This window comes from Manacus candei, unplaced genomic scaffold (genome assembly GCF_025592945.1).
Source record: "Manacus candei isolate 608988 ecotype Guabito, Panama unplaced genomic scaffold, ASM2559294v1 h1tg000057l, whole genome shotgun sequence".
Classification (NCBI taxonomy): domain Eukaryota; kingdom Metazoa; phylum Chordata; class Aves; order Passeriformes; family Pipridae; genus Manacus; species Manacus candei.
In genome coordinates this window covers 2,276,559-2,298,193 of record NW_026138105.1, presented here as the reverse complement: position 1 = coordinate 2,298,193, position 21,635 = coordinate 2,276,559, and the positions used below count along the sequence as shown (strand labels likewise).

General features: G+C 42.6%; 1 protein-coding gene across 2 annotated transcripts in view; it reads left to right on the top strand.

The window, feature by feature from the left end:
* The first annotated feature begins 596 nt into the window (after positions 1–596).
* Positions 597–21,635, top strand: part of ITCH (itchy E3 ubiquitin protein ligase) — a 55,027-nt gene continuing 33,988 nt past the window's right edge. The window contains exon 1 of one of the 2 annotated variants that reach the window (XM_051803366.1): positions 597–694. The gene's annotated coding sequence lies outside the window, so the exon portion shown is untranslated. Of the gene's footprint in view, positions 695–10,234; positions 10,386–21,635 lie in introns of those variants that run through there. The other variant, XM_051803367.1, reaches the window with a different exon arrangement.

Genomic DNA, 21,635 nt, shown 5'->3' with positions numbered 1-21,635 from the left:
GTGCATATACATATATATGTATCTGTATATATACTCTGTGTGTGCATATAGAGTCACAAATCACAGAGTGGCTTGGGCTGGAAGGGAACTCAAAGCTCATCCAGTCCCTCCCCTGCCATGGGCAGGGACACCTTCCACTAGCCCAGGTTGCTCCAAGCCCCGTCCAACCCGGCCTTGGACAATTCCAGGGATGGGGCAGCCACAGCTCCTCTGGGCAACCTGTGCCAGGACCTCCCCACCCTCACAACCAAGAATTCTTTCCCAATATCCCATCTAACCCTGCCCTCTGGCAGTGGGAAGCCATTCCCCCTTGTCCTGTCCCTCCAGCCCTTGGCCCTCTCCAGCTCTCTTGGAGCACCTTCAGGGACTAGAAGGGGCCCTAAGGTCTCCCTGGAGCTTTCTCTTGTCCAGACTGGCCTCCCCACCCCTCCCGGCCCGCCTCCACAGGCCATGGATGCCGAGGACACGCCGGACACCAATGGATACCAGGGGACATCCCGGCCCCTCCCGGCCCGCACCGAGCATGCGCGGCGCCTGTCGCGGGGCACGCCGGGAGCTGTAGTCCCTGCGGGCCGCCGGGGGGGGAAGTCCGCGCCTGCGCAGGTGGCGGCCGACTTTGCCAAGTGCCTGTGGGAGGCCGGGCGGGCCGCGCTGCCATCTTGGAGCGAGGGACGGCGGAGCCGCGGCCGCGCCGGTGAGCGGAGCGGGCCGGGGGGCCGGGAGGGGGGTACACGGGCCCCTGCGGGCGGCGAGGGGACACACGGGGAGCGCGGGGCCGCTGCGGGCGGGCCCGGGCGCGGAGGGGCCGCTCGCCCCGGGAGGGGCTCGCTGAGGGCGGTCCCGCCGCCCGGGGCAGCAGCGGGGGCAGCAGCGGGCCCTCCCCGCGGGTCCCGGGACCCCCGCGCTGCCCGGCCCCGCCGCCTCCTCCCCGCTCGGTGCCGGCGGCATCTCCGGTCCCGTCCCCGGCGGTGCCGCGTCCCTGCCCGGCCGGACCCGCCGGCCTGTCCCGCCCGTCTGTCCCGCCCGTGTCGCCGGGAGCTGCCCCTGAACCTTCGGCCTGCCGGGGACTCGCTGCCCACAGGGCTGTGCCCTCCGCAGCCCTGCCGGCACAGCCGCCTTCCCCCGGGTGTGTGTCCCCCTTGTCCCGGGGCTCCCTGCCGGGGTACGGGGCTCGGTGCCCGTGTGCCGGCCGGGCACAGCCGTGCCGAGCAGGAATGTGTCCCGGCAGTAAAGCCCGGCTGCAGCCAGAGGTTTGTCCCGAGCCGTGTTCCCTCTTGTAAACACGGCGGAATGGCAACGCTGGTGCCACCGCTCTGTTTTGGAAACAGGGACAAGTTCTGGCTGTTAACCCTCCCGCTCCCGACCGGGCTGTCTGTGACCTTGTGTGCCGGTAGCGTACAGATAAAGCAGACGATGATGTCTGAGGATGCGTTTGTCCAGTTTGCTCAGATATCCGAGAATTCAGCTTGTTTTAATAGCCGTCATTTGTGGTGTTAAACAGGCAGAGGAACTCCCGATCTGTGTGTGGTGCAGAGAGAGGCAGGTGTAGCATTTGGGGGGTGTGTTGTGTGCCATCCTTTACCCTTGACGCTTCAGGAGACATCCCCAGCACAACTTATCTCTTTGGCTTAGAGTTGAAGAGCTCAGAAACCAGGACATTTTAGGCTATCCTTTCCCAATATATTACTGCTTATTTTAGTAAGTTTGTCATTGTTTGGTCTCTGCTACCCTGCCACTCAACCTTTTCAAAGAGAAAAGGAGAGAGATCTGGGCTGCTGTTTGTAAAAAGACATTCCATGTGGAGAGACAGTACACCCAGCTACTGCTTGTATTTACCTGAGAAAAGGTGCAGGCATTTAAGAGCAAAACATGATCTGCAAGCTGTCTTTGGTTCTGAGGATTTTAATGCTTAAAAAAATCTTGTTTGAAAAAAAATTAATTCTTTTCTATCTTCTTGAAGCAGAGGCCCAAAACAGTTCTAATTTAAATACAGTTAGATTGCTATTCACTACAGCTGTTTAAATCTGAGCTTGCTCTAGTGTGCATTCTGAGTTATGATTTAGGGGACATTTAATCATTACACTGAATGCTTTCACCTCCAAGTGATCATTGGAATAATATGTAGCATTCTGATCCAAACTGGGTTTTCTTGTCTTTAAAACAAGAGCTGATACAGTACATGTGAAAGATGATGTTGCAGTGGAAAATAACTGAGACTTCTGAGAGCTAACTTTGAAAGCTTCTTACAGATTAAAGTTATTTTGGGGCTTAAGAGAGATTGAGAGAAGATTATTTATATGAATTTATTAGTTAAGGAGCATCACCTCTTTTTCTTCCCTCAATTTACTCTCCCTTCCTGAAGTTCTGTTTCTTCTATGGTGGAACAGACCTGAAACATGAAGTTTCTTTGTTTCTACATTTCAAGTGGTTTGGAGAAGTTAACTACAGAATAAATAAGCTCATAGGAAGACAGGTAGTAAAGTAGTGTGATTCTCTTGTAGAGTTTGAATTAATCATTGTTTCTAGGAGAGCGTGCCTTAGACTGCTTGAAAAATAGGTTTCATTTTCTCCTATTTTACAGTATATGCAATAGATATTGTTTTTCAACAGCATTATCAGTCAGCGATAGCCTCAACATCTTTTTTGAGTTTAAACTGTTTAAACAAATTGGTAAATGTATTCAACCATACTGAAGTACTTTTCATGTAGCAAAACCAATTTAATTTCTGCTTAAAAGCAAGGAAAGGAAGCTGCAGGGTTAGAGAGAGGAAACAACCCGTGCACGTGGTAGTGGTGAAGCTTCTGGGAGTGCTGTAACTGGTGGAGTTTATTTGTAAGCCCTTTTGCTTGGGTGTCCAGTTATGCTCATGTCACGTTGCAGTTTTTATCACTGTGCTGTACTTAGGTGTGGTTGTGGGAACTGCTTTGTGCCCTCACAGCCGAGGAAGGTGAACCCTGTGCAGGACCCAGAGCAGGGCTGGCCTCAGTTCCTCGCTGCACTTTGCCCAGCTGCAGGAGCCCTTTGAAGTGTGTGCTCGCCTCAGAAGAGGAAGTAGACAAGCCATGATTATGGTTTAACTTGGGAGGATTCTGTTTTTCCAGTTATTTGCTTTTTACTGTCTCGTAAACTGAGTATTTTTAAAGGTTTTAGGTAGTCCTTCTTGGGTTTGGTTGGACTGTTACCTGAGCTAATTCTCTGTGCAGGTTTTGGAGAGGGAAAGGCAGTTGTTGCTCTTCATCCCTCTCCTCTGAGGAATAAAGCAAGAGAGGTTTGGGCATTTTCTGTAAGTGACTGGTGTTCGGGTTTTACTGTAGTGCAAAGTTGCTGGAGCTGAAGGACTGATCTTTTTCTTCATAAGTATTGCAAATTACTTTAATTTCTATTAAGTGCATTGCAACAAACTGGGAAAAAGCAGTTTAAAGAAGCCAAGGCCCTGTTTCATATGAGCAGCTCTCGAGTTATGCCTGGAATTTCTCTTTTTACTGTACCAAAGCCTAGCAGGTTTGTTCCCCACTCTGAGGAAACACGAGACCAGATCTTGTTGCACCGGTAATTCAAATAATTTTTTCATACTTGGCAGTATGTTGCTGTTCTTTTTTTTTTTTTTTTTTTAAAGTTTCATTACAGTCCTTCCATTTAGGAACTGATAATTCCTGCCTTCCACCCACCTACCTGAGCTATTCTCAACTCTGCTGCTGGGAGAGGCACAGAACTACTGCCATGTTTGCATCTGCATCATTGATTCTGAACTTGGAGCTCACACTCAAATGCTGAGCAAGAAAAGGCCCATTCTCTTCTGGGGGATTGTTAAAGTTTTATTGGGTGGAACCTTGTTTCTAATCCAAAAGTGAAAGTTGAGTGACTTTCCTTTACTTGAAATGTGCAGATCTCAGGTTCTGGGTTTGGTAGGTGGTGATGTGGGAGCTGGAGTTTCAAGAGGAATGTGAACCTCTATAAAGTCTTCTGTTCTTTATAGATCTAACTTCTTGTCAGGAGTACCCTTCAGGCATACTAAGTGTTAGCTGGATACCTGGTAATCTTTTTGAAGTTTATTACTAAGGAAAAGGAAGATCAGGTAAAGTTTAAAGTGGTCTTGAAATAGAAGAAGACATGATAAGACAGGCCTGTAATCTGGTTCTGATTTACTCATTAATTTGTCAAGTGGATAGCCATTTGCAGGGAAATATCCATCAAGAATATAATTTTTGTGACTGGGAACATGTTCATTTACTGAAAAACAAAACAGGCTCTTTGATTCTCTGAGTTTCATGTGATTGGGGTGGAACTTTTGCCCGGGCAAATCATTGATAACTTACTGCCCTAGTTAGCTTTGCTTGTCCTGTATGATGGGAAAAGCAAAGGAAGGGTTGTTGCTGAGCAAGCTGAAGAGGTGGACTGAGACACAGAAGAGTGAATTTGTGTTAATTTTTAACATGCTTTTGGTCAGCATCCATCCTTCGTGCCTGTTCCAGTCCCCAGTGCTAGCTGTCTTTTAATTATGTATTAATAATCATTGCTCTTGCTTAACTCTTAGAGTGCTCAGATATCCAAATTGTTATTTCTTTCCTGCTGGTTTCATAAACACTTGAATGGATTAAGACCTGTTGCTCTGAATATTCCATTTGTTCTTTTCTGCCACCTTGATTTTTTGTTCTTCCAGTGCCATGAGCTGCTGCTCTTTTGATGGAGTGAGATTTTCTGTATAAGGATTCCTCATCTTTAAAGTTTATTTGCTTTGGCTTGTCAGAGCCTGAATTAACTGATTATTGGATCATTTGGATTAATTTTTCTTGGTAGGACTTGCCTCTATAAGTGGTATACCTTGTGTGTTTATGTGTGAGTTTATTTCCTGCTGCTGGAAGTATGTAACTTCAGGGACTAGATAACAGATGTGCTGGTCAATATATCAACGTGTTCACAAGATGATAATGTCTTTGGCCTAATCTTTAACCAGGCTTGCTATCCTCTGGGAAAGTGTTGCATATTTTCACCAGCTTTTACCTGAACAGCCTTTCCTCTCTATTCGAGACCTCCTGGGCAACCCTACATGTGAAGGTTTATAAACTGAGAGAAAAGAAAATATGTGAGCTTAGAAAATGAAAAAGTATCAGAGTGACACTGACTTGCTTTTCATTTCAGGATCCCAGAATGGTTTGGGTTGGAAGGGACATTAAAGATACCAGTTCAAAGATCACAAAGCTGCTTTGGTTCTTCAATGTCTGTGATTGACCCAGTGCACATGTTGTCATCAATAATGAAATCTTGAAAGCAGCTTCTTATTCCAGCTGTTTGAAGGGGAATAATGTGTATGATGCTTACAGGAAAGAGGAGGGAAGTGCTGAAGGTTTAGTAAAGCACTCTGACCACCTCACTCTATGTTGAAAAAGTTTCCAAACTAAACCTATCTGTCCAGACTAAATAGCTGTCACCTGCCTTTTCAGGTGAATACTGGCCATGTGTAACATTTCTAATTCCATTTAAGTGTTCATCACCTAAGGACACAGAGGAGAAGTTAGAATCCAGGGGCAGTACTCCTGCAGGTAGTTGGCATGTTCCCTTTTGTGCATGTCAAATTGAGTTTGTCACTAAGATAACAGAATCCTTTTTGCCTTTTGCAGGCATGGCATTTGCTGTATATTAAAATGACCAATTTCTAGAGCAATGCTGCATTTATTAAACATTTGCCTGAACCAGATCTAGTTCAGGTCAATGAATAAGCTATGGCAAGGCAGCAGTGTTCTCATTGTTCTTCTGTGCACCCATTGGATCAGGGTATTTAACCCCTGTTCTGAAATCTAGTTTGGCCAGGTGGATTTGCTCTGTGTGGAGACCTGTTGACATTGCTGGTGGTTTATTTATTTTATATTCTCCATGGTTTAAAGGTTTTAAACATAGCCCTGTGAGGTGTGGCATATCATGAGTTTGTTCCTTTCCTTTCCACTCTCAGAATTACAAGACTTATGGTAGTAAGTACTCTTAGTGAGGTTTGAGTTATTAAAGCAAAAAATAACATTTAAGCAAAGTCTTGCTTTCATCTGGGATGTGAACAAAATAATACTGTCCTGAGGGGGATATTAGAGGTGAAAATGCTGTCAGACTAATGCCTGTTCACTTTGAAGCTGGGAAGCTGCCCAGTGAACTCTACTTTTGAGTGGAGGAAACACCAGCAAAATGGAATTCCCAGTTAAGGGTGGGTGATACGGGAGGTGAGAGAGGAGGGACTTCAAAGGAGGGACTTCCTAATGATAGGAATGGGATCTATTCTGAGAGAAAGCCTATGTCACAGCTGGGATTCCTTTGCTTTCTGCAGTTTCACTTCCTGTTTTTTAAAATAGTAAACTTTCTACTTTGTATTTTACATTTCTGCCTTCATGACTTCTAATCAAACACAGTAAGGTTCTAATGTATCACAAACTGGATAAAGCGGTGGAACAAAATTTAGAGGAGCCATTGTCAGAACTCCTCACCGGGTTTAGACTCAAGGATATTTTGCTGTTTAGGAAGGTCACTGCACAGCATTATAACCCTGTGGACCTGTACCTTTATTGCAGGGTTCCTTTTTGGTTTGCCTCGTGGTGCCTGGACAGGGAAGCCGTGATGGGGGAGCTGTACTGTGTGGGATGTTCACACTGAATTACTCCCCCTGCATAGTGTGCTTTGCCAGGACATGCAAAATATGCCTATTTTATGTAAAAAAATTTTTTTTGCAGTTCTCAAGGCTTTTTTCCCGAAGATTTACTGGGTTTAGGCAGCTTGGTGACTGTCAGTTTAGCACTGGAACTGGCACAAAGACAGGGAAGGACTGTGGGAGCTGTGAAGGGCAAGGTGGGCTGGCACTGTGGAGCTGCTGGAGGGGAACTCCCAGGCTGCACTCCCCTGAGGGCTCAGTAGCTGCACTGCTGACACTTGTGCAGTTGCCTCTGGCTCACTTTTTTGGCTTAGTTTTAGTTTAGGAGCCAGTTCTAAACTTCTTCACAGTCCTGTGGTCTTCCAGTTGGCAGTATGGAGAGCCCCTTGGAACTGGAGGATGTAATTCATGTTTGTTGTTAGCAGATGGTCCTGTTCTTTTTTTTTTCATGTGCAACTGTCAGTTCTTCATACAGAAGGTCTAGGATGTAAAGACTGTCATTCAAGGATTTCATTTATTACTATAATTGGAAACAATGGGTAACCCAGAATTTACAAAGTCTACTTTACCTGCTGCTAAAGGGCAAAGGAATTTTAGAGCAGCCCCACAAAAACCAAGATCAGGGGAAATGTTGAGAATACTGAAATAGTGGTACAGTTCTAAGCCACCTTTTCCCTGTTGTTTCTCTTTTATTTTTCAGAGAGGCATGAGCTGGAACATAGCAGGCAGTCAGATTGTGCAGGGTTGGGATGGTTGTGTTGTCCCCTCCTGACCATCTGGTCACTTGCAAAAGATTCTTGGGAAGCAAGTAATGGACTTCCATTGCAATGAGAAAACATGAAGATGATTCCTCTGGAACTCAAGATTTTGCTTGCAGCAGTTTGCAGTTTTGGAAAAGACAGTGACTTGTAGCAGAGTTTCAGATACCTCAGGGTTGACTTAAGTAGTCTCAATACTTTTTTTCCCCCAGAAATTCTAATTTCCATTACATCTTTTGGATTTGTGTGCTCTGCTGTAGTAATAAATAATTTAGGTTGGAAAAATGCAACCTTTACTTTTGGCTGACATTGGTTTTCACACACAGGAATATTATTTTATTTTATTGCAAGTACTAGATTTCCAGTTCTACTTTATTTCATTGTGATGCTTAAGAATATTCAGAGAAGCAGCTTATTTTTCTCATGGGGCAATATATGTGTAGTTATACCTCGGTACCAAGTTACCTGTGAGAATTTCAGTGCTTGCTCTTACAGCTGTGTCAGAGTTAATCAGCAGGAACTGCCTCACACCATCGACTTTGCTAAAGCACAAACAAGCAGCAGGTGACCAAGAGCTTTCTTTTTCGAGAGATTTCAGATCATCAGCACGTTACAGTTGTCCCTGGTAGCAGGGAATGATTCATCACTTCTTAGATGAGCCTCCCAGGTTGGATTGCAGAGCTGTGCACTTGGTTTTGATTTCATTTATTGCTCAGGTACCTACAGTGACAATCTGTTCAGCAAGTTTTTGTAGGCAGTGTGTTTCTCCTGCAAGCTCCATGGGCATTTTTATCTGTGCTCTTGGGAGCAGTGGAGCTGTGTTTGAGGCTCTCTTCATTGCTACACCCACAGAGGGAGGTACCTTGTACTCCTTGAACCTTCCTCAGTGCTCCTGGACACTTAAAACCAGGTGCACTGTGTTCTGGGCAGTCCTGCACAGCACATCCTGAAGGATCATGTTTAGGTTCATGCAGGCACTGGAATTATGCTTGTGGAAATTGTATCTGCTGCATTTGAGGTGACGGGCTCAGGGTTTCCAGTCTTTTAGTAGGCAACAGATCTTACCAAAGGCTGCTTGTAAAAACCTTATTTAGAACAACTGTAAGGGCAGGTGAAGTTGCAATGACCCCGGGTAATGCTGTAATTTAATGGTGAAGCTTCCTGGGTTTTTTCATTCCCCAGAGTTAAAGCCTTTCTGCAGGTTTGTTTAAGTGTGTGTACAAACCACTGATAATGAAATGTAGCTCTGAGAAAGGAATGGGGAAATACGTGGAAGCAGGCACTGGGCTGTAAACAAGGAGGAAAACTAATGGCCAGGGATGATGAAATCCTGTGTGGATGCTGTCCTCTGTTAATAACTGAATGTGTTAACTGCTGCTGAAGAGGCTTATTCCAAAGCTGCAAGGTGGGTGGTGAAACAGAAGGTGGTGGCCTTGTATTTTGTTTTACTGAGGGATTTTGTAGCAGAGAAATTGTTTCTTATTGACACTTTGAAAATAACGCCTTTGAAATGCCTTTAAAAATAGCTGTGATACAAAAACCATTGGTTTCCTTCTGATTCCAAGTCACAGAATAACCAGCCAAATGAGTTAAAGCTCAAGTGGTTCTCCAACATATCTATGGTTGTCAGTCTTTTATCTCTCTTCCCGTGTGCAGCAAATTAAGTTCTGCAGTTCCTGAAATTTGCTCACGAAGGTTAATGATTTCCGCCTTTTAATTGGAAAATATCATAAAGCATAATCTGAACTGTGGTGCTGTGTGGGTATGTCTGTACTAGTGAGATAGGGGAGGGAAATGTGGCAACTGGAAAGAAGGGAAAGTTAGTGGATATGTGAAAATCATAAGGTTGATGTGAAATTATCCACTTGGAATGCAGCTGTTTTATGCCTCCAAAATTAAGTTACCTGTATATACATCCCTGGGATTTTTGGCAGCATCATTTTTGTTTGGTTTTAGTATCAGAAGTGAAACTCCACTGCCATTCCCACTGAAGTTTGGATTCATTTATACAGACACCTAGGAGAAGCTTTTAGAAACTGTTAGAGAATCAACATCCTTTAAGTGACACTCCAGCCTAAATTTATCACACATGGGATATTTTTAATGTAAAATAGAGTAATTAGTTTGATTGAAAGTGCTGCAGAGATTGGGACAGGAGCTTTAAAGAATCATGGGAGAGATGCAGAACAACATATGGATAAATGTTATAACAGATTTGCTTGGGTGAGGTTTTTACCATATGAGTTAAAATGAAGGAAATATGTAAAAGTATCAACAAGTTAAGATGTCTTTTCAAATAAACAGACTATTAACCATGATATTCAATGACTTCCCCATCTCTGATGTTGTGTAAATAATGACAGGATACCACAGGTTCCAAGGCAGTGATATGTAAATGTTTTATGAGGTTTCTTATCAGGGCAAAAGAAAATGAAAATCAGCCAAGAAAGCAGTGTGCATGTGAAGTGTCCAGTAGCATTTTTCTGTTGGGACCTGGCCTTGATTTCTGCATGTTCTTCAGTCTCATGTTACCTGACTACCAGTAGCTGGAGCAGGTAACACTTGGGTCTGTACAGTCCTGCACATGGTGTGGAAGATTGACTCAAACTGTGTTGCTTTGTTCTTTATAATGGAGAGCAGCAATGAGGGAAATGGAAGTAGTTTTTAAAACTGGGAAAAAATACCTAGTGTAGGCTTGTGCATGAATTTTAGTGTAGGACTTGGGAAAAGCTGTAGAAATTGGAGGGACACTGAAGATGAAGATTGCTGAACCTGAAGAAGGTGTAGTGCTGACTGATGCAGTCTGTACTATTCAAACTAGTAAAACATAAACTGTATCAATAACTGGACACTGAAGGAGAACCTCAGTTTGAAAAAAAAGAATAACCTCTCTAACTCTCTTGATAGGTGTCTCTTTAGAGGAGGAGGAATCTGCAGCGAGACAGACATAAAGAGAACAAGCAGGAAGAACAGGACAGGAACAACTGGAATTATTGAGGTAGTTTTAGGGGACTCAAAGAAGCACAGAATACTTGAGGTTAGAGGAGACTTCTGGACATGGTCTGGTCCAAACCCATGTGCTTAAAGCAAGGCCAGTCAGAGTGGTCAGTAACGTGTTCATTCGGGTTTGGAATGTCTGAGGATGGCAACTTAACCTCTCTTGGCAATTTCCCCACTGTTCAGTCACCTCAGTAAAATAAATAACTCCATCCCATTTTTACATTGAATTTCCTGTGTTTTAATTTGTGCCCACTACCCGTTGTCCCATCCCTGAGCACTGCTGGGGACAGCCAGCTTTTTAACCCTTCAGGTATTTATACACTCTGATAAGATCCTCCTGAGCATTTCTCTTTCCCAGGTTTACAATCCTGGCTCTCTCAGCCTGTGCCCATATGTCGTGTTGCAATCACTTTGTCATCTCTGTGTCCCGTGGCTGGTGTCACACCAGCACATCTGTGCCACTCTTGATGTGGGGAGCCCAGAATTAGAGCTGAAAGGAAGGATGACCTTTCCTATCCTGCCAGCAATGCTTTTCCTAATGCAGCCCAGGCTGCTGGTGACCCCTTTTTCTGCTGTGAGGAAGCACTGCTGGTTGGTGTTCAACAGCACCAGTGTTTTCTGCAGAGTTGTTTTTCTGTCCAGCTGCCCCCAGCCTTTACTGGTGTGTGGGTTTATTCCTCCCCAGGTGCAGAACTTCATGGAATTTTTGTTCCACCAGCATATTTGCTGAGAGTGAGCTTGGTCCCATTGTCCAGGTCATAAATGGAGAAGTTAAACTGCAATACCAGGAGTGTGGAAATTCATTCACAGGAGTTGAGGGACCTTTTTGCTTTACTGTGGCACAGTGTGGGCTTCACTGAGCCCAAACATGACTTCAGAGATTCATTAGAAAGATTAGTTTTGATGAATGATTTTCTCTAGAGCATAGAATGAAAAGCAAGTTTGTTTCAGTTGTTCAGCACCTCTGTGGATGCTGAATACTGCTGGAAATTTATCCTCCTTGTTAAAAGAAATATTTATGCTTACATACAGTCCTCAGTTACTGCATTTCCTCCCACGTGAAACAGGTAGTTCTGTGGTCCAGCTCATCACTTAGGCCTCAGAAACACAGTCTGTTACCCTGGTTGATGACACAAATACTTTGTGCTTTGACAGACTTTTTTTTTTTACCTACAGCACTCATCATTCAAGTTAAATATATGCTTTAAATGCAATCTTGATCTATTTGACTAAAAAGACTGTGATTTTTTCCCTTAGTTTTAACTGCTGTGGTCATGTCTTTCTAGTAGTTTTGTAGAAACAATTTTCTAGCCTTGATTTTGTGCAGAAGGAGGGACAAAGCAGATCTGTCCCAGTGATGGAGAGTGGGAAATTTGGGGGTTTCCTTTTTAGAATTTTATAAAGGAAAATATGCTGAGAAAAAATCTCCTCTGGAACTGTGAAATGAAGTGAAATGTGCAGGTCTTGAAGTGACTGAGTCCCATGGTCACATGTGAAAATAGTCCTGTCCACACTGGGGGAATGAAAGGAGGAGAAGAGCAGTAATGCACAAGAGAGAGCTCCAATCAGTGGGTGGAACTGGGACCTGTGGAGGTTTCCACAGGGCCAGAGTGCAGAGAGGACTAGGGCAAGGGAAACAGGGAATGCATCTTCATTACTGTTTTAATTGTAATTCATACCAGGAGTGCGAATCCACTGGTTGTTCTCACAGACTGCACTTGGATTTGACTTGTGCCATGAGCTTGGGTCAAGGAAGCTGAGCTGCTTTTGGACTAAACTAAACTGGAGGCTGTGGTGCTGCTGGTGTGGGACTGAGGACTCAGAGCAGAGCTGGTCCAAACTAGAGCTCCAGAAATGTGTTCCCTGTGGGTATTGGGTCTGCCTGGCCCCACTCCTGGTACTTCCCTGCTCGTGGATGTGGGCACAGCTCCAGCAAATCCGATTAGGGGAGATGTGGGGAGAGTTCAGAGACCCTCACCACTGGGAAGAGGCTGTTACCACTGTAAGAGAAGCTGTAACAAAAAACAGGTCTGCTACAGTGTTTCTGAAAGGTGTGGGCAAGGAGTTTTTAGGATGATTACAATACAAGAGGTGAAAATGGGTCTGTAAGAAAAAAGGGATCTGTTTTGGCAAGTAATTCCCTCAGTACGCTTAGGAACCCTCAGACAGTGCAATGAGCTGATACAAGCTAAAGGGTAATAGTCTTATTGTGAAATGCAACTTTTAGAAAGGAATTATTTTCATTTTCTGTGAATGTGTACAATATGAACAATTGCTGAAAATGAAGAAGCACTGAAGGTCTTCAAGAAGAAATGAAACAAAACAGAAAGAAACCCAAATTGATAAAAAGGGAAGCATTTATATGGGTTGTTATTAATAAAAGGCACAGAGGAACATTCATCTGAAGGTGTTAAAGGAATAGCTGTTGCATTTACTAAATCCAGAATTATTTTTGGAAGACAACTGGAGAATGCTTCCAAAGGAGTTAGCTTGGGAACTCTTCTCAGTCTTTCAACTAAGAACCCTATGAAATGAATGTACAAATGTGTAGTGGAAAAATTACTGCACTTCTGTGAATTAAATCATGTAACAAAATAGATCTTGTTTGGTTTGTTTGTTTTAACTTTTAGATTTGTCCTGTGGTTTTAGCAAAGTAGTTTGAGATATGGTTTTATGAAGTAAACAGTCTCTTATCAAATGGAAGCTGCTGGTGATTGAACTGGATTGGAAGGCGTCCCTTAGGTTGGAAAAGGTTGTCTTTGGAGTTCACCTCTTTGCTCACTCCTTTTCCACGTTATTGCAAATACCAAGAGGAATGACATTTCTAAGGACTGCATCTCTAGGTAACTATATTTTAGCTTTCCTGTTCAATATGTTTTGTTTCTTTTGCTAGGTTTCAGCAGCAGTGTGGCCCAGAGATGTGTAAGGGCAGACATGCTAAGGATGGAAGGCACTGTGCACCTTTATGCCCTAGGAGAATAGGATATATGTTTGTGCAAAGCCTCAGAGCCACTCTCTTTGTTGGCATTGTATCTGGAAACATGAACATCTAGTAAGATGCCTTTATTATAACTTGTATTTTGCTCCTAGTTGAGTGTACTGAAAGTTAGAGACACTGACATTGATGTTAGCCCTGTTTTGGGGGTTGTTGGACGGGATGATCTCCAGAGGCCCTTTCCAACCCAAATGTGTGATTCTATTAAAAAAAAAAGTGTGGGAGAGGAAATTGGAAACCAATTCCTAGAAGTGTGTTCTTGTTTTAAGATACCCTTGTCTCCTCCTGTGCTCTTTCAGTAACACATTTTCACTTACATTATTTTCAGATCGTTTTTAGGCAGTGTTTTGCTTAAATGCACAGCATAAGGAGAACAGAAATACATGGGAAGGGTCTGAGAGATGAAAGGATAAATGCTGCCTGGCAGTTGTTTAGACTGTGCAGAAATGCCTGAGAATAAAACCAAACACACTTTTCTCATCCTGGGTGAATTTTCTCACAAGGCTTTGTACCACCACTTCAAAGTCAGTGCCTGCTCAGTGTATTTTGTCTCCTTAATTTCCTGGGCATTTCATAACAGGCAAAATTTTGGGGTTTTTTTTGGTGTATTTTTATCTTTTCAAGTTTTCATCGTGTGTTTTACGTGAAATAACTTTTGATCCTTGAATATCTTTGTTTTAAATATGGAAATGTTAATTTCCTGACTATTTCTCCTAACTCATTGCATTGCAAGAAAATTGTTAAAACTGCAAAAAGAGGAGTAAAAGGAGGGTAATATAAATTATCTCTTCCCAGCAATCATGAGTTAATAGATTACAAGTACGAAAATTGCTTAAGGGGGGGGGAAATAACTTAAACTTTTGATGTGATATTTTTGATCTGGGTGATCACATTAAGATTATATTGTTGCCCTAATTAAAAATTAATTGAATAACATGAATAAGTAGCTTATAGCTTGTGGATTTATGTGACTGTCTCCCTCACCACTGTGTCACACAGCTGAAGCAGTGATAAGCAGAGGCCTCCAGAAAAATTCTTTCCTTCCCTTTCCCATAGCAACAGGCAGGAAGGGACTTTGGGTAAAGTTCTCAAGATTCCTTTGCATGCTGTCATGGTAAGGTCTAAAATAACCTGTTGCCAACACCACCATGAATATTTGACTGAGGTGCTCAAGGCTGGGATTTGTGCTTTGTAGGAGCATTAAATGCTTTTGGATACCTGCTCAGCTCCCTGTCAGCTCACAGTTTAACAGTACCTGCTCACAACTGTCTGGCCACACTGTCTGCTTTTCCCTGCAGAAAATTGTCTTCCAAGGTTTCCACTGAAAAAAAATGTTGTTTATGCTTTCTAGGTGCTTTCTTTATAGAAACCTGGAAATAAAACAATTGGGGCTTTTTTAGAAGTGTAGTATAAAAGGGTTTGTTGCTTGTCAGGGCTCTCTCACTACAGGCCTGCCCATTACATTGCTTCAAGTTGTCTTTTTCCCTCTCTGAGGAAGGATGTCCCTGAAGTTATAGCACAGATTATTTTTTTAACCTGTATTTCCAAAAGGTCCATTTGGGACATGGGTCACAGTGCAAGGAAGTGGGAGAATTAAGAGGGAGGGCTGGCATTAATTTCTACAGGACATGAGAGTTCTAATTGCTAGAACTTGATGCCTTTATTTTGTTAGAGGTCTATAGTAACAGTCTAATGACAGGAATGTGTAAGGTCAGAGGAACTTTGGTGTTTGGAGATGCTAAAAGGGTATTTCCCCATGGTGTTCACACCTTAGGGCTCCCTTACTCCAGCAGGAAAAGGCAACCAACAGTGAGTTAGAACTCTTGACCTACAGGGTCAGCTCCCAGAAGAGGGGGACTAGAAAAGAGTTTTGTTCATTGTGAACTAGATAAAAGAGCACAGACCTGTGTAACTGAGCTATTACCTTGTGAGTGTGTTGCCAGCCTGGGATAACACCTGGAAACTTTCAGCCATATCTGGTTTCTTGAATGAAAAGCAAAGTCTTACCTTGCTACCTGCAAAGCAACTGCTTCCCTTGCAGTCCACATATTGTAACTTTGTGCTGGTCGTGAACTCCCCCTGGAAATTTTCCTGAAATCTCATCACAAAAGATGAAACATAGTTCTGAGTCAGTGCAGTATTGTGTTGAAGCTGTATGATTACAAAAGATTTTTTAAAGGAATTTTTAAGGCCAAAATGAGTTTCCAAAAGCAGTGGTTTGTAAAATGCAGGAGTTAATCCGGTTAATGTCCAGTTAATACCAGTAAATCCAGCAATTTAAAGATGTGTTTAAGGTTGTGGTAGTTAAATTATTTCAGTTTCACTGTCTTCTCCTTTGTCTTCTCAACATTGGTTTAATTCTCTGTCCTGGGGGTTACCAGGCATGTCGAGTTTAATTGATCTTGTTTTCCAATGGTGGTATTTAAGAACCAGCCATTTCAAGGATTGCTCTGTTTCAAAGATTACAGCAGTGAACCAGTTTTAGCTTAGTGGTTTGCATATATGAATTGTTGTCCTCTTTGAAATGGATTGTACCATGAGAAGGAAATGGCTGAAACAAAAATAGACCATCTCTTTGTTTTCACAAATGGTTTTAATTATCCTGTGCAGCTCTCTGCAGTGGCTGCTCTTGCCAGGCTTTTTGGAATCAAGGCATATGATGTTCGTGTACACTTTTGTCTTTTTTTTCCCTCTTAAAAGTTAGTAGAAGTTAACATCCTCATAGTTAGAGAGGAAATTCAGTGGAAAGGCAGCTAAGTTGGTGGCAATGCCTGTTTGGTCCCTTTTGTCCTGCCTGCCACAGTTTTAGCCAAAGAACAACCTCTGGTTGGGAATTACTGATGTACCACTGAAAGAGGGAAAAACTGTCAAATTACGTGGTTTTTTCTTTGAATTTTGTGTGTTGCAGTTCTGTTTCTTTACATGTCTTTTCCCCAGTTCTTTTGTTCAGTCAAATACTGCCTGTGTGTACCAAAAAGTCAGATGAACTCTTTCTGCTGAGGTGCAGGTTTTACAAGGAGGCTTCTCGCTACAGAGAAATGCTAATGACTGAATTCTCTATAATTTTGATATAAGTCTTCAGTTTGAGAGGCCTGAAGACAGTTTAATTTGGATTGCAGGCAGTGTTGGAAGCATTTTGCTCTCCTCTGAAGTTGATGGACCAGTTTTTCTAACCAAGGAACGCTGGTGATCCCAGGTATTGAGGGAAGAGTTACAGTGTGAATATCACTGAGTGTCTGGCCACAACATTTCCAGCCTTACTCTGCCTTTCCTTGGGCAATGTCTTTGTTTTGACAGGCAGGTTAAATGTTTTTCAGCATTGCCATCTTAGAAACTTTGGATTCTAAGTGTTCAGTTTGGATTCTAATGTTCAGTTCTCTTTTGAAGTGGTAGATATTTAGGAAAAACAAGGAATCAGCACTCAGGATTACTGTTGCATAAATAATTGTTTCTAAAAAAGGTGTCTGAGGCTGTTAGTGTTTAGTTCCTTAGTCTTTGCTGCTGTAATTTAAAATCTGTTGGTGACACAGTCCTTTTTTGCTGCCTTTGTGGGATACCCATGTGCTGTCACACATCACCATTCCCGTAGCATTGAGGTCGCAGGGAACTGATAAAACAAAACCCAGTGTGAGACTTTACAGGAAGGGACTGTGGTACTGACTCTTCAGATCTCACACTGATTGTACTCACTCACTCTTATTCTCCCACACATTTCATTTACTCCTCTCTCACAGCCCTGTGCTCTCAGACCCCAGGACATTTCCATGTGTTTAGCTGGGATGGCCAGTGTCACTTGTGTGCTCCATGGAGGATGGAACTAATGGGATCTGTCGCTGTTTATTGTGCTCTGGCTTCCTGTTGGTGACAACAAACTACTTCATAGACAGATATTTTATATCCTTTGGGAGTCAAGAGCTGTTTTTTGCTAGTCCTTTGCTCTAGAATCTGGCTTAGTTCAGCCCCCATAAATCTTCAGTGAAGGCTAATGGTGGTTGTTTTTTCCTTATTTGGAATATCCGTATCTCTAAAGCTACAGTATGTTTTCCTGTTGGGCTGACAGGAAAAGGAATGACATATGTGATGTGACATAACCCTGCTGGCAGTTTGCTCTTTGAAGCACAGGCTGTTTTGCTGGCCAGGCATCTGCTGAAGTCTTATCAGAGCAAAGGCATCCTGGCCTTGACACAAACACTCCTCAGTTTTATTCCTGCAAGGAGTGTCTTTTGTTATCAGTCAAAGCCATTTTAGCCTCTGTTTTGCTGATTTTAGACACGCATTTCCATTTCTTCTTTGTTCATCTCAATGGATCATCTCCATTACATTCTCTACAAGGTGTGTTTGCTCATAGCAGAAAAAGATTCAATAAATTCAGTTCTAGAGAACAGATTCAGATAATCTCACTTGTAGAATTAGACCTGTTGATTTAGAAGGGCTGTGACTTCTGACTCTGATACATCACTGTGCTTTGAAAGGGGGCAGAAATGATCCTCTGTAAAGAGATGTAAAAAAAAAAAAGTGATTCCTGTGTTGAGCCAGAAGTACAGTGGATTGTATATGCTGTATACATGGATCAGATATGGAAAAAAATCAAAGGACACAATTTGAAGACACATAATGGGTGAAGTTTCTGCTGCAGTGTCAAGAATTTCTCATTAGCAAGTCCAGTGTAGAAACGGGACAGGAGTTGGGCACCTCCTTTCCTTTGTTTTGTGGTTTATATATCTTGCTTTTCCCTCCTTGCAGCCTCTGAAGGTCATGTCACTTGGTTTGCTTCCCAAACTGATTCAGTTGTATTTCCCACAAATACATTTTTAGCCAGTGTATTGAACTGGCTCCAGTGTTATCTCTGGGCTGGGATCTCCCTGGCTGTTCCCAGTGCAGCTGTACCTGGATAACCTGAGTGTGGGGCTGCAGGGAGCTGTGCTTGTGCTGCCTCTGCCAGGGGAGACAGGGCCACACAGCTCAGAACTCCAAGCCAGGGTCATATTTGTTCAAAAATGGGCATTTTCAATGTCAGCAGTTGTGATACAGCACAGGCTGCTTGGATTTTCCAGCCTCCCCAGTAAATGGGGGTAGTGCTGCTCTCACAGCAGCACCAAAGGAGCCAGGCTGCACTTTGTGTTAAACCCTCTCTGTTCCATCCCTTATATAAATATCCCTTGATGCAAACCTCAGGATTGCTTCCCTTTCCAACCTGTACTCAACACTCATAATCTGTGTCTATTCTTTTCTCCCTGGTTGATTACTCAGCAGTCTCTGCCTTTCTGTCTGTCTTTTGATTTGTTTGGGCAAACCTGACCATGGCCTAAAAACTTATTTTAAGGGGGGGAAAAAAGTGTAAACCACTAAAACCAGCTTTGTCAAACCACATTTTACTTTAAAGATGAAAGTTGAACAGTTAAAGTAACTGCAAATTTGCTAAGCAAGTAAGTTGCCAAACTTGCTGTCTCTGCCTGGGCTCTGTGTATTTACAGCTAACATTAAAAAGAAAAACCCTTTTCCACAATATGCATGTCTTCAGTTAAAAAGAGGCTTCAGTGTTTTGGGGGAAGGAGAGAAAGCATTTCTCTAATTTCTCACACATAAAGTCCACGTATTTATCACATACCCGTTGGTGTTACATCTTACATGCAGTTTTGTAAACAAAACTTAGTATATTTTATGCTCTTTCCAGAAGTCTCTATTCCTGTTACATAGTGAGGTTTTCAAAACCATTGATAAAATTACCAGGTGTGTGAAAGAAATCTTCTCATTATGCAATTTTTTGTCTCTATTATTGAAGCAGCAAATGCACTTTGAATTAGAACACCTGTAAAGAGCAGTTGAGCCTGTTCTTAAAAGTAATTACTAAACATAAGGCTCACAGCAGCCAACAATGTGCAATTATTTCAGTATTTTTTGAATTATAAAGAGCATGTGCCAACATATTTTCAAAGCTGAGGGTGTAATACATAGTCAGAGGGTTTCATTCTCACCTACGTCTTCGATTCTTTTAAATAAATATAAAACAAAATTCCTGTGACACTAAGTTTGTTCTTTACCAGATGAATTCCATCACTGGTATAAAGTCAGATAAATTGGTGTGACACTGAAGATCTCTCAAGCCTTTGATAGCATTTTTCTTCTGTTTATAGTCCCTGATTTTTTGGGGTGAGAAGCTCCTTCCAAGCTCCTGGGATTGAAATGCCCCAGCAGCTGGAGCAGGGTGGCCCAGCAGCATCCCCACTGCCCAGGGGAGCTGCTGGGAACGCTCCAGGGGGGGTTCAGACAGTGCCAAAAGGATGCTTGGTCTGAGTTTCCTACTGTGAGGCAGATTTATTTAAAGCAACTTTGTTCCAACCTGCCTGAGTACCAGCAATGGCAGAGGCAATTATGAAGCTGAGCATAATTTATCTAACAATTTACATGTTAGAGTAGGATGTTATAAAGCTAAACCTCCTGGGGAGTAGGTATGGAGCCACTGAAGAAGTTCGGGCAACCATTTGAGTGGTTTATTTTTAACGGCAAGATATTATTGCTGAACTGTGTCTCCTTACATGCCAAAGAGTTTGTCTGGTTCATTTCTGAGAAAATTATACTTGTGTGATCGTGCTCTGAATATCCATTGCACTGCCCTGCTCTGTCACAGCTGTCAAACCTTTCAGCTTTCATGTTCCTAAATTTCAGATTCTGGTGGGTTTCTTGGAAGTGGGTAGCAGCATCTGGGAGAAAAATGACAGTAGGAGTTCACTATAATTTAAAACAAAGCCAGAACAACGAAAAAACCCCAAAGCAAACCCAAACCACACCAAATCCCTAAATATCCACGAAGATGTGTGTAATTTTCTACTGCAGAAAAAAACTTAAATGTGCATTCTCAGTTGTTTGAAATTATAGTTTCAACCTGTGAAAGTACTTGTTGCATTACACTGAATTTATAAAGACATTTGCTTTTCACAGAATCCTAAATATTGTTTGTATTGTAATAAAACTAAATGGAATTACTTTAATAATGATTGAGGAGTATATGTTTTCTTATTTTGTGCTGAAGTTTACAAGTAGCCCTAGGCTGGTTTTGGGTTGAAATCATCTGCAGTGTTACCATTAAAAATAAGCTGTTAATACAGTAGTTTCTTGCACACAAATTAAATCCGTTTGGTGTATTTGTTGTATAAACAAAGAGAAGTAAAATGCTAAACTTTAATTAAATACAGAAATCAGCTGGATGTGTGTCCCACTGCAGACTTCCTTAATTACTGATCCATTCCAGCTAGGAGTTGATGGAGGTGAGTTGTGAAAACTCTGGGTAGAGTATGTCCAGGCATGGTAGGGAAGGGACTGGAATTAGTGCCCAGCTGAGAGAAAAACTGCAGTGGGTGTTCAGTGATTATTCCTGGCTGGAAGCCTGGCATGGAACAGCTTCCACTTGTGGAGCCTTTTTCAGCTGGCACTTGAGGGGAGTAGAAGAGGCATTGGAGTCAAGGTATTGGAAAACATGGAAAGAGAAACGGGGCTGTTGAAGTGCAGGGCACTTTGTAAATTGCTGCTTCTTCCTCTGGAACTCTCCTTTTTCCTGGCTGATTAATGGATCTTGCTTTAACTGGATTTTTAGCAAGCGTGCCAAAAAACTAAGGCTCTTCAGTTTTATTGTTCAAAAATAATTAGAAACTTTCTGGCAGCTGAGAGAACTTAAACAATGTGTAATGTAGTTTCATGGGTTTAGAAATATTGGGAGGCAGTAGATGCCTGGGATTTTCCTTAAGCCAGTCGTTGGTGAAGGCTGTGTCTCCTGACACTCACTTGTACATCCACACGTGTTAACTTAGGAGGTGGCTGCAGGACACTCATTTCAGAAGGGATTAAGCTGCTGGATTTTTTTGCACATTCTCAATGAAAATGCTCTCAAGTGTTCCTAGAATCATTTTAATAAGTGTATTTGCAGGTTAGAAATGAAAGTTACCCTTCCCATGTGCTTCTGAAAGACTGTTGTGAGGTGTAAATGCTTATTGTATGAGTTCAGTGATCACAGGTGTGTTCTGTGCAGTGTTATTGCTCCAGGTGGGAAATAGCAGCTCTTCTAAAAATCTGAACTCCTCCAGACTATTTCAGTGTTGGTCTAGATGTGATCTGATTGTTCTCCTGAAATGTAAAGGATACCCAGGGTGTTTGGTAGAACCAGTCACAGGATCAGAGTTAAGAATTGTCTTCTAAATGTTTTAAATTTAGGCTACTTTTTAAATACTTCTATTAAAAGCCTTTTCACTCTAGCACAAT